Genomic DNA, 10,000 nt, shown 5'->3' on the forward strand with positions numbered 1-10,000 from the left:
CAACCCCACCGCGCTCACCCGGGAAAGAGGGCCGCGGTGGCGCCCTCCGGGAACGCGGGGAGCGGGCGGGCGGCCGAGGCCGGCCCGGCCGGCCGGGGCCCGGCGGCCCTCGGACACACGCACCGGACCGGGGAGGAGAGAGGCCGCTCCGGGAGAGCCCCCCCCACCGGCAGCTCACCGCCGGCGGGCGCGGGGCGGGGGACCACCACCGGGGAACCGGGAAGCGATACGCACTGGCGGGAGGCGCGGCCCCGAGCCAGCAGCCGGAGGGACGCGGCGAGGCCAGGGCAGGGCGGCGGCGGCGGGGGAGACGCGGGCAGCGGGAAGGCGGCGGTGGCGGCGGCGGCGCGGAGGGGGATCGGACCCCCCCGCGGTCGCCGCCGCTCCCTGTCTCCTCCAGCCCACCGCCCACCCAGCGGGCAACCCTCACGCGCACGACGGCCACACGCCGCCCACCCGCCCGGCGCACACAGGGCCCGGGCCCGGGTCCGAGGGCGCGTCGCCAGGGGACACCACCGGCCGGGGAGGCCCGGTGGCGACGCCCAACGCGGCGAGGCCGGTTCGCGGTCCCAGACCGGGGACGGCGTGTGCGCGGGCCGGCCGGGCGGGGCGGGGTCGATCGACGTCGGCGAGGGAGGCGCTGCGGGGGCGGCCCCCGGCACGCCCATCCCCCCGGCCCAGGGGCACATCGCCGGGAAAGCTCCCGGGTGAGGAGGTGGGCCCGCACACCCGCGCACCGCTGGCGGCACGGGACGGGTGCGGGCGGGAGGCGGCACACAACGGCGCGGGGGCCGTCCGCCGGACGGACCCCCGGCCCCACCGCACCAGGCGCGCGACGGGAGGGCCGCACACTCACACGCACACACGGACGCGCGCGACCCCGGCGCCAGACGGCTGGCCCGGCGAAGGCCCTCCCCCGACTCGCAGGGGGGAGGCGCGGGCCGCGGCAGGCGAAGGGCGGCGCGCGGCCCCACCGCGGGGCCGGCGGACCTCTCCCTCCACACCGGGCGGGAAGGAGAGGGGGCTCTGCCTGCGAGCCACGGTCGGTGGCTTGCGCGCAAGGCGAGGGGCAGCGGCTGGGGGATCCGGCACCCCCAAGGCACCCTCGGAGATGACTAGAGAAGACTTTCTTCACCGAAGACGGGCCGTCCCCACCCATCGCCCCCCACGTTGGGCCCCCGCCAGGCGCCCGAGGGCGCCCCGGGGATGGGCGGGGGGGGCCTGCGGTATTGGTAAGCACCAGCGGGGGGGTTAAGGCACAGTGGGCCTCTGCGGCCGGGAACGGAGCCTGCCGCCTCGTGCTCACGGCGGCTCTGCCTCACCCGGGGACGGCGCGTGCTCCCGGCTCCGTGCTGCGTCCACCCTCCACTCGGGCGAGGAGGGAACGGGCGGGGCACCGCAGCGGCGACCGAGGGCCTCGGAAAGTCACGCCTTTTGAGTCGTCCGTTTTTTTTTTTCCGTTTCTCTTTTAGAGCTTCTCCGCCTCATCCCGCCTCACCGGAGCCAGGCTCCGGCGAGCGCGCGGGGCCTCGCGGGTACGCGCCGCGCACACCCGAGGCTTGCCTGGGCACCTAAAAGCCCAACACACCCCCCGGTCTCCCTCTGTAGAGGGGTCCGCGCTCTAGGGCGGCCCGCGGGGGGGAGGAGGTACGACAGAGCCTAACAACGGACCGCCGGGGCCCAGCCGCGGCTACGCAGCCTGGGCCCCCACCTCGCAAGGGCGACTTCCCTCGGCACCGGCGGAAGCAACACGCGGGCCCTCCTCCTTCCGCTCTCGCTTGCCTCACGCGGGTCTCGGCAAGCACCGGGGCGGGCACGCACGCGCGCACCCCTCTCTCACCCCCGCCTTCTCGGGATCAGGCACGGCACCCTCCCGCGAGGCGTGCGTGCTCTAAAGGTCTTACCCCGCTCGCCCCCCCTTCTTTTTTTTTTTTTTTCCTCCACATCCTTTCTCTCCCTCTCGGCCGCACTCCTGTTTTTTATTTCTCTCGGCTCGAGGGGCGCACGCCCACACGCGTGAGCGGTGACCGGAAGGGTGGGCTGGGAACGGGGAAACGGCACCGCCACCCGGCCTCAGGCACCTGAGGGACGGCCTGGAGCGTTCCAGGGGCACCGCCAAAGGGCCACTCGAGGCGCACCGGCACCACCTGGGTGGGGCGCGCGGGTGCGTCTGACCAGAGAGCCCCCCCGCCGCGGGGGGCGGGGGAGGGCCCGACGCGAGGCAGAACACCAGGGCCACGAGCAGAGGCTGTCCTGCTCGGTCTCAGGACCCCGCCACCGCCGACGCTGGCCGCGAGGCCGCGAACGAGGGCAGATGAGCGAGGTCGGGCCGGATTCCGTGCCCCTGCCCCTCTGCGCACCACCGGCGGGCGGGGAGGAGGAGCGAGGGGCCCGCGCGCTGAGCGAGAAGAGCGGTCCCATTCGCCACGAATGTCCGTCCCTCGTCTTGGCGCGGCTCGGACCCGGCCCGGGAGAGCACGACAACACCACATCGATCGGGTCAGCCCAGGCACAAGCGAGGAGGAGAAGACCCCCCCGCCAGGGCTGCCAGGAGGCGGGCGAGGACAGCCCCGGAGAGGACCCGCTTTCTGCCTCGCCCGCCCCGGCTGCGGAAAGGTGGCCGCGAGGACCCCGCACACGGAGAACGCCTGACACGCGAGGCACGTGGGCCTGGGGGAGGGGGGGAGCGGGGCACACTCTGGCGAGCACCGCGGCCACCGCGGGTGCCTGCGACAAGGGGCACGCGGGTCAGAGGGCCCGCGGCGCCCGTGCCACGCCGCCCTCGGGCACTGGAGACCGGGGGGAGGCACCGCGGCTGGACATCTGGACGCGCGAGAGCCGGCGCACGGGCCCCAGGCGGGCGGCTCAAGCGGGGAGGAGCGGGGGAGGGCGTGGGCCGTCGGTGGACCGGCGTCTACGGACCCGTCCAGGTTTCCCATCTGCTCAGCGGGAGTCACCCAGCGAGGAGAGCGTGTCAGCACCCATCTGGTGGCCCAAATCGCCCGTTTTGGGCGAGAGAAAAGCCACGCCCCGCGGCGGGAGGGGCCCGCTCCCCACGGCGAGCCCCCGGAACTGCGGCCCGGCCATCGGTCCGTAGCGCGACCCCATGGCCCCCAGCGCCCCGCCCCCCCCCCGGAGCTCCCGGGATCCTCTGGTCGACCCGCGGGACGGGGTGACGGAGCTGGCCGGGGCCGCGCGGGCGCCCAGAGCCAGCCGCCTGCGCTGCGGCCAACGCGGGCCGGTCGGGGAACCCTCGGAGGGGGGACTTGGAAAAAATTCTCGGGCGGCGGGGCCCCTCCGAAGGTCCGGGCCCCGCGCGGGTCCGTGGCCGGGCCGGGGCGGGCCGGGGGCGGCAACCTCGGCCCGGGGACCCCCGGAGCGGGACTTTGAAAAAATTCTCCGACGGTCCGGACCCCACGCGGGACCGCGCCCGGGCCCGGGGCGCCCTCCGCGGGCCACCCCGGACCTACGCCGGAGGCCCCGGTGACGACCGGGCCGCGCGAAGGAAGGCGCGCGAACGGCCGGGGCGTGCCTTGTCCCGTTCTTCTGCCTGCGCCGTCTCGGTGCGGCCCGGTTCGGTCCAGCGCCGTCTAAAACACGGCACCCGGGAGCGCGGCGGCGGCGGCGGCGGCGGCGGCGGCGGCGACGGCCACCGCCTCGGCCACATGAAGCTGCGGGCCCAATTCCGGAACGTGGCTCTGGCGCCGGCGCCCCACCGTGGCCGGGACGATCCCGCCGACGCCGCCGGCGTCCCGAGACGTCGCCTCGGCCAGCGCGGCCACAGCGCCTCCCATGTCGCCGGCGCCGGAGCTCCGGAGGAAAACGATGTCAAAGCGGCCGCCAGGTGGCGGCCGACAACCGGCGCGGGCGACAGCGGGACGGATCCGGATCGGCGGCCGGCGAGGGCGCGTCGCCGGGCGGCCGGACACCCGGTCCCGTCCCGGCTCCCCCCCCGCCCCCCTCCCCCGCCTCCCAGCGCCGCCGCCGAACACGTTTCTCGGCGCGGGGCGGCCGGAAGGCGTTGGGGCCGGCCACGGCGCGGGGTCGGTTGGGCCAAGGGGATCCACCCGGCCGGGCCCTTTCCCGCCTCGGCCAGGACGATCCTGCCGACGCCGCCGCCGGCGTCCGGGAACGTCGCCTCGGCCAGCGCGGCCACATCGCCTCCCGCGCGTGTCGCCGGCGCCGGAGCTCCGGGGGAAGACGATATCAAAGCGGCCGCCAGGTGGCGGCCGACAACCGGCGCGGAGTGCAGCGGGACGGATCCGGATCGGCGGCCGGCGAGGGCGCGTCGCCGGGCGGCCGGACGCCCGGCCCCGTCCCGGCTCCCCCCCCGCCCCCCTCCCCCGCCTCCCAGCGCCGCCGCCGAACACGTTTCTCGGCGCGGGGCGGCCGGAAGACGGTGGGGCCGGCCACAGCGCGGGGTCGGTTGGGCCAAGGGGATCCGCCCGGCCGGGCCCTCCTCAGGTTCCGGAGGTGTGAGCAGGCTGTGTGGCTGGCTGCTTCTCCCTGACGGAACAGCAGTGGAACGACGGTACCAGCCCACTGCAGCAGCCGCTCTGGGAATGGTGCCTGAGGGCTCCCCGCGGGGCAGGGCCGGTAAACCCTCTCTGCCCCTGAAAGGTCTCTTCCTGCCGCTGCCCCTCAGTGCGTCGTCTAAGCCCGCCTTCGACGGTCAGGACTCCCCGCTCGTCGCAGACATACTCGTTCGCTTGTGTTTCCGGGTCTTTGTCGTCAAGAGAGCTAGGCGGAAGCGTCAGCCTATTCCACCACCTTGGCCCCATCTCCCAAAGTTCCGATCCAAGGGGGTCCGGCCAGCCGGGCCATTTCGCCCCTCAGCCAGGAAGATCCCGTCTACCCCGCTGGAGCCCTGGAGCACCATGCCGGCCAGCCGGCGTGTCCCACTCGGGGGGGGCCCTGGGAGGGAGGGAGGGAGGGAGGGAGGGAGGGAGGGAGGGAGGGAGGGAGGGAGGGAGGACCCCGGGAGGACCCCGGGAGGACGCCGGGAGCCAGGCCGGGCTCGAGGAGACGGAGCGAAGGCCCCGGGCCGCCGTGGCCAGCGCGCGCCCGCCGGGACCGCTTCCCATCCCGTCGGCGCCGCAGAGCTCCGGAGGGGGACGGTATCGAAGCGGCCGCCGGGTGACGGCCGACGACCGGAGCGAAGGGCGGCGGGGGGGTGGAACCGGGTCCACCTGGGCCCCGGCCGGGGCTCGAGGGTGGCAGAGGGGACAGACTCCCCCGGGCCGCCGGGGAAACCTCTCGGGAGCGTCATGGGGCGCGCGCGCGCGCTCGCCCCCGAAAGGGCCGAACGGGGGGGGGGCGCCCGAGGGGATGAGCGTCCACCGGGGGCGGGAGGGAGAAGAGAGCACGTCCCAAGCGTCGGACGGGCAGGTGTTCTCCGATCCGTATCCTTTGGACGGACGCGACAAACGGGACGGGATGAGACCGCCAGTCCCCGAAGTTTTCCTCCTCGTTCTTTGAGTGCCCGCGTGGCGCAGCAGGCAGACCGGGAGACGTTTTCCGCCGTCGTCCCTGTCGCCGAGCCAACGGTACGCGTGAGGCGGGTTGAACGGGCAAATTGCGTCGGGAGGGAGGGAGGGAGGGAGGGAGCCGTGCGTTTGCCGGCATCCGCGTCGCAAAAGAAAACCACGGCCGCCACCGAGAGCGTTCTTCCTCATCGCTTTCCATCCTCCCGCGACGCGGGCGGGCAAACGGGGGGCGGGGGGGAGGCCGGGAACGCCTTCCCAGAGCCGGTACGGACCGGCTCTGGGCCCCCCGGTCCGACTGGGGAGACATCTCACCGAGGGAGGCCCTCGAGGCTCTCGGGAGCGAGGCCGGACTTAGTGAGGTCCAGCGGAGGCGCGGCGGGCCAGCCGCGAACGCCCGCCCAGAGGCCCTCGGGCGGCTCGGCCCGAGCGAGTGCTCTCCGGGCTCGCGGGCGGACTCGGGAAGGTGGCGTCTCCGGGGCGGGGGGGGGGAGGGAGAGGGGTGAGTCGGCGTCTCGAGCATCGAGAGATCTCCGGCGGCTCCCGAATGCGGGCGGGCGGGCGGGCGGGCAGGCGTGTGTGCGTGAGTCGTGGGGGTGGGGGGTGGAGTGCCGGAGGGGGGTTGGGGGGTGGGAGGCCGAGAGCGGGGCGGTGGGGGGGTCGGAGGGTGGGGGCGGTGGGGGACCACGCGCCTCGGGCCCGGGGGTGGGGTGCTGAGGTGGGCGGGGAGTTGGCAAACGTTCCGGGTGGCCTGGTGCGTGTGCGCGCGTGCCTGCGCGCGAGCGTGCGTCCGTTCGCGCGCGCGCGCGTCTGTGCGGGGGCGCGTCTTTGCGGGGGCGTGTGCGCGCGTGTCCGGGCGTGTGTGCCTGCGTGTGCGCGCGTGACTGCGTGCGTGCGCGTGCGCGTCTGCGGGCGTGCCCGTGTGCGTGTCCGCCTGCGTCTGTGGGGGCGCCTGCGCACGTGAGCGCGGGTCTGTGCGTGCGTCTGTGTGTGCGTCTGTGCGTGTCTGTATGGGTTTGAGTGCGCGTCTGCGCGTGAGCGCGTGTCTGAGCGTGTGCGCCTGTGCCTGCGCCCGCGCGCGCCTGTGCCTGCGGGAGCGGGCGCGCGCTCAGGCGGACGGGCAGCCCCCCGTCGTCGCCCTCGGTCCGCCGAACGGGCGCCCCCTTGGCCGGATGGAGAGGCTTTTCTCCGCGCCCACGAGGGGAATCGCAACGGGAACCGTAAGGCCGCACGCCGGCGGCGCTAGCGCCGCCTGCCGACGAGGGCCGCCGCCGCCGATCCCCCCCCCCGGCCCGACCCCCAGCCCCCCAACTCGGCCCGCGGTGAGGGCCGGGGCCGTATTCGGCTGGAGGGGGGGGACGGTAAGGCCGAGGGCAGCGTCGCCGTTCCCGCGTTGCACGCGTCGCCGTGCCGCGAGCGTCTCCCGGGAAGCCAGAGGAGCGAGGTGTGTGAAGCCCGTGCCGCGCGCGCGCGGACCCGACCGGGGTGTTCCGGGACGACCGACCGACCGACCGGCCGACCGGCCGACCGTCGTCGTGGAAAGCTCACGGCGGACTGGACATCTGACGGGCCCCTCCCTGTCCGAGCCGACCTCCCGAGGTACGTAGGAGGGGAAGGGTACGGTAGGCTGGTTCGGCTGGAAGCCATCCCACCCCCGGGAGGCGTCGATCGACGGGGAGGCGGGACCGGGAAGGCACCGGTTTCCAATCGGACGATGGCTGAACCTTGGGCGACGGGTACGCGGACTCCTCCGTCTTCGCCCGAGTTCGCGACTCTCTGCGGGGGGAGCTTTCCGGGAAGCGGGTGACGGGCGCGCGTGCCGTCGTCCCGTGAAGGCGCGCTACTACCAAGAGGCTCCGAACGCGGGCCGTCCTCGGGGGGCGGTTTATTTTTTCTCAGTCGGGGGGGACCCCCGCCACAGGGAGAGAAACACCCGAGTTGGAACGGTGCTCGGGTGGGGAGTAGGGCGTGGCGGTGAAGACTGACGTTCGTCATCGTCGTCGTTTCCGTTTAGATAGAGAACTGACTGCGGCGCCGCTGCCGTCGCGTGCCGTCGAGCGGCTCGGGACTCGGAGCGGCCCTAGGGGAGAGAGTCGAGCCGCCCCACGGGCTTCCCAAGGAGGAGCCGGCGGATCCGAACCGCCGACGATCTCGGTCGGCAGCCGAGCTCCGAGCCGCCGCCGCCGCCGCGCCGCCGGGGCTCCGTCTTTGCACTCGGTCTCCGGTACGCGGCGAGTTGGTTTCGCCCGAGGGGCGGAACGGCTCTCGAAGAGGAAAACCCGGTTTCAGAAAAGGAAGGAGACAGGCAGAGGGAGGGGGAGGGGGAGGGGGTGGGCGGGAGGGGTGGGGGAGGGGAGGGGGATGGGGGCAGGGGAGGCGAGGGGGAGGGGAGGGGGAGGGGTGCGGGAGGGGAGGCGGTGGGGGGAGGGACGGGGAGGGGGAGGGGGGAGGGGAGCGGAGACGAGGGGAGGGGAGGGGGAGGGGGACGGGGGAGGGGGGAGGGACGGGAGGGGGAGGGGGAGGGGAGGGGAGGGGGGCGGGGAGGGGGACGGGGAGGGGGAGGGGATTGGAGGGGAGGGGGAGACAGGCATACCTGGACGCCGAGCCAGCCCGGTGACGGCGTTAGGTAGAAGAAGGACGGTAGGCGCCCACGCGCTCACGCCCGTGGCTGCAGATACGGACACGCAGGCGCGTGCACGCGCCCGTGCGCGGGCGGGCGGTACGCACGTGCCTGCCCGTGCGTACCCGCGCGGGTACACGCGCGTAGGCGTGGGCGCGCCCACACGGGCGCGCCCGCGCCGGTACGCGCGCGCCCTCGGGCGCGTCCGTGCCCGTGCGTACGCCTAGGGGTGTGCACGCGCGGGCGCCCGCCTCTACGTACCTGCCCGAGGGCGCGCGCGCGCGCGCCCGCGCCTGCACGCGCCTGCACCTTCGCACGGGCACCTGCGCGCGGACCTGCCCGCGCCCCCGCCTCTGCGTGGGATCGGCGAGAGCCGAAAGCGGTACCGCCGCCGCCGCGTTTTCAAGATCCTTTGGCTCACGCGCCCCCCACCCCCTTCCGGCCACCTTCGGGGGGAAAGCCCAACTTCACGGACGGGCGGAGCGGATAGCCCTTCAGCTGCGCCTCCCTGAAATAGAACGGGAGGAGTCACGAGAGCCTTAGGAAACGGAGCGAGGCGACGAGAGGGTGCGTCGAAAGGCGGGCGTCGAGAACTCCGGCCACAGGCGTTTTCCTTCTGTAGGGTGTAGAAAGCACCCCGCCGCACGCACCCGGCGTTAGGGAGCTGTCTCGAGGGCCGCGGTTTCTACTCCGCCGACTCCTTTCAGTTGAGACGGGGCGCCTCCGAGCGTGTGTGTGCGCGCGACCCGAAGGCGGTCGTCGAGGGACGACGGCACCCTCGGTCCGCCGAACCCCCGCGCCCTCGGACGGACGGGTGGAGAAGCTCTCCTCGACGTCACGGAGGCGGTCCCGACTGAAACCGGAGGGGCACGTGCCGGCGGCGCTAGGCCCGCCGCCGCCGAGGACCGCTGGCGCCACCCCCCCCACCGCCCACCACGCACCCCCAACCCCACCCCGCCTGCGCCCTTGCCGTGGGCCCCACGCTGGCGATATCCGGATCCAGTCCGACGTGGCCGCCGGCTGCCACCCGCCAGGCGGGGAAGAGGTTTGGAGGCGGCGGAGGCGGTGGGGGCGGCGGGGGGCGGCGGGGGTGTGGGCGGTGGGGGGCGGAGGAGGAGGAGGAGGAGGAGGAGGAGGAGGACGGACGGACGGACGGACGGACGGACGGAAGGACGGGAACGCGCCCGCGCGCGCGTGCGCCCGCACCGCAGGGTGCCCTCCGGAGACACGGACGGGCCCACGGAGCACACGGAAACACGGAGATGGACGCGAGGGGGCGCGCGCGCGCGCGCAGCAGACACAACCCCGGGACGCCCGGGAGACACAGAGGTAGGCGCGGGCAGGCAGAACACGCGGGAACGCGGACGCGCGGCACCCACGGACACGGTCCGCTCGCGCACGCGCACGGGGGCCCGGACGCACGGCGACTCGCACGGACGGCGCGGCCGAAACACGGGAAGGTACGCCTCAGGGGCACACGCCCGTGGATCCCCCCAACAGAAGCCCGCCCGCGGCCAACCCCCGCCGCCCCCCCCCGAAGCGGGACGCCCACCCGCGCGGACGGAGGGAGGGGCGCGACGGGGCGGACGGCCGCGCCGCAGCGCTTCGGAGGACACGGCGCCCCCGCCACACACGCGCGACGCGATAGACGCGTCGCGCGCGAGACGGGGGCACGGGCACGAGGTACGTACGCCCGGCCGCGCGCCCGCGCGGCATCCCGAAGAGGGCGCGCCGCACTCGGACGGACGGGGCCGCGCGCGCGCGCGCGCACCGGAGAGGCCACGCGCGCACCCGCGCGGACACGTACGCGCACGCAGCGGCGGCGGCGGCGGCGGCGCCCTCCGGCGACACGGACGCACGCCCGGGGCACGCGGAAACGCGGAGACGCACGCGCACA

Source organism: Loxodonta africana, unplaced genomic scaffold (genome assembly GCF_030014295.1).
Source record: "Loxodonta africana isolate mLoxAfr1 unplaced genomic scaffold, mLoxAfr1.hap2 scaffold_635, whole genome shotgun sequence".
In the NCBI taxonomy this organism is placed as follows: domain Eukaryota; kingdom Metazoa; phylum Chordata; class Mammalia; order Proboscidea; family Elephantidae; genus Loxodonta; species Loxodonta africana.